The following is a 3,055-nucleotide window of genomic DNA, read 5'->3' as shown; positions in this document are numbered from 1 at the left end:
AGATTTTTGGACTTATGTGTAAACATAAGAATTATATAATTCCTTATGTCTATTTTTAAAATACATTCTCATTTTTAATTTTTTAATCATATTTTGTAGGGACTTAAAGCTCAACATATCAATACTTGATGAAAAATATCTGTACCATATTATGCCTAAGATGTTTGATATGCAGACAGATAGTGAGGTTAAGCTTAACAGCCTAAGTTGTTTGATAATAACAGTAAGCTTGTCTTCTGGATGGTGAACAACCTAAGTTTGCAGACCAAAATTAGAGAAAAAGGAGGACTGCAAGGAAAGCCAACATTTTGGCCCTAGCTTTCTAAGGCCAATTAAGACTCAGGACATATGAGAACCTGTACTGTAACATCATGTAATTCGGTAGTGTCCCAAATTTTCCGATCAAGGAGATTATGGGGCCAAAGGGGAAAGTGATTGATGATGTAGAGTGTGCCTAAGGAGAGGCACCTGGAGAGAAAATATGCTCTCAGGCTTTCACAGAGAGCAAATTGGTCAAGCAATGGCCATGATTCATCCACATGGCTGACACTGACAAAAGATCCTCAATCTGTGGTACACGATTTCAGAGTAAATCCTAAAGGGATTTTCCTGACCTTATCAGACACAAAAGTTACATTTTTAGTTATATATGTCTTAGTTCAACTTGGTATTAATAATCCAGCAGGAAAATATAACCATGAGTTATAAAATGTAAAGCTATATTTTTATGGTGAGCTGTAAAAAGCTAAAATCAACAACTTCTGACAATTGTCCGTTGTGCTGATAACTCACCACTACTATGGACTTTTGGAGTATATGGGTTATTTTGCTGAATTCAAGTACTCATAATCTTGAATATATATATTTAAGTATGAAAAGGTCTTTTAAAGACTTCTCCAAATACAGCTACTCTAACTGCAGTGGAACAACCACCTCTGACAAAATAAAACAAAAAAGGGGGAAGGGTGGGAGACATGAAGCTAGGAAATCAATCAAATATGTGCAGGTGAGATTTGACCCAGTACTTAAAACAAACAAGCTATCTCACTCCTGAGATGAAAATCTTGTGTGGTTAAGGTTAGCTATGAATTGCTAGGCAACCTAGCATCATGTGTTGCTAACTTCACAAAAGTGTAAATAAAGGGCTGTGTTATTGTGGGGAAAGAAAGAGAAAAAATATATGTGTGTACAAGAGAGTTAGAATAGATATACAGCTACTTTCTCTTAATTCACTGAGAATAAACGTTTGTACTAATATTGATTAGATAAGATATTATATCTGTATCTTGTCCTCTGAATCACTACTATGAAGACAATAATATGCAATTTATTAATTTTTGTAACCATCCTACTAACCTATTTTGAAACTGTTTCATCATTATTTTATCATTTTTCTAATTAAAATGAATGTTACAAATTAAAAAATAAATTAAAACAATAAAAAATGTATTACTGGGGCTGGGGAGATGGCTCAGTACAATCAGCACTTCCCTGGCAAGCACAGGGGCCTGAGTTCAACCTCCAGTTCCGCCAGAAAAAAAAATTGTATTATCCCAATCTGTTTTGATTTTTAAACTCTGCCTTAAAAATAAGTTTTATTATTAAATTTTTAATGTAATGTGTCTAAATTATTTACCAGTATTTTGAGTTAATAAAACACTTAAAACTTTTATGCCTTTTGCTCTTTGCTTTTGTTTGAATAATGGTCTTGGCTGTTGAATAATATTCATCAACTATATATTATATTGATGGTTTTCTTTGTACAATTCTATCTCCATCTGTACCCAAATCTGTGTTGAATTTTTCATATAAATATTAATAAATTATAGATGTCTTGGTTAAACATTGCATTTTCATAAAAAGGAAATAAGAAGTAAAGGAGAACTTTATGAAATACATACATTCTGTGTCAATTAATATCATAGTGATGATTGATTTGATTTTTAAGAGAACAGTGAGCATATAGTTTAATGCTCTTTCTGTATTGCTTGTTCCAGCAATTATTCAATATTCATGTACAAATGGTGATATCTAATGTATATAGAAAGCTATAAATTCTAATTTAGATTATGACTTCCCAGTCTTGGAACAATAAACTACAATATTTATCATCATGTCACATTCAAAACACACTGGAATTAATTTTTTGTATGCATCCAAATCTAGTCTCAGTTGAGGCAGAAATCTTTTCTTTATTCCCCTGATGGAAGTTATCTTAGAATTTAGAAGCAAGAAAGAAAATTGATGTATTATGACTTGATGCATATCTGTTTCATTTATTACAGTTTGTGATGTCCACATTTTAAAGTTCTCATTATATGTCCTTTCCAATGAAATATAACTTTCATATATCTACAATACTTTGAAAATTAAATTTTAGTCCTCTACCATTTGAAAGTAGCATTTCTCCTAGATCAGAATCATTACTGATTTTGTAGTGTTGCTTAAAATTTAATTATAAACATGTCAATTCAATTTTAGTGAAATTGGTTAGTTTATTACAAGTGAAAAACAAAAATGCCAAAAACAAATCTGAGTTCCAACAATATTGTTTGTTTTTTCTAACAGTATAAGTTATACTAAATTGAAAATATATGCAAACAAATAAATTTCAAATGTTTTCTTTCAGCAGTGGATATTCAAAAGGCCAGTGATACCTACATTAAGACTTTTTTTAGGTATTGAATGACTTGTTGGATATTTAAACATCATTCTTTCTGATTTTCATGATTGTTGAGCTAGTCATTAGATTCATATTAAATAATATAAGCAATGAATTTATGGTTTAATTGTATTTATAATTTTTTTCTCTTTTCTAATCTGTGTGTATATAACTATTATAATGAAGCTTATTATTCCTACTACTTCTGTAGTGAGTAATTCCTTCAGTGTATTATCTTAAAATATACATAATTTATAATGCAGAAATTTGCTACATGTAAAAATTCAATTCTCTTAATTTTTTCAAATTTTTCCAAAAGTGATCAGAAAATTACTAATAAGATATATAAAATAATTTCAAATTGAAACTTGAGCAGTAGTAAAATAATATATT

Source organism: Octodon degus, unplaced genomic scaffold (genome assembly GCF_000260255.1).
Source record: "Octodon degus isolate 3935 unplaced genomic scaffold, OctDeg1.0 scaffold00251, whole genome shotgun sequence".
Classification (NCBI taxonomy): domain Eukaryota; kingdom Metazoa; phylum Chordata; class Mammalia; order Rodentia; family Octodontidae; genus Octodon; species Octodon degus.
Note: the sequence above shows the minus strand (reverse complement) of the source record.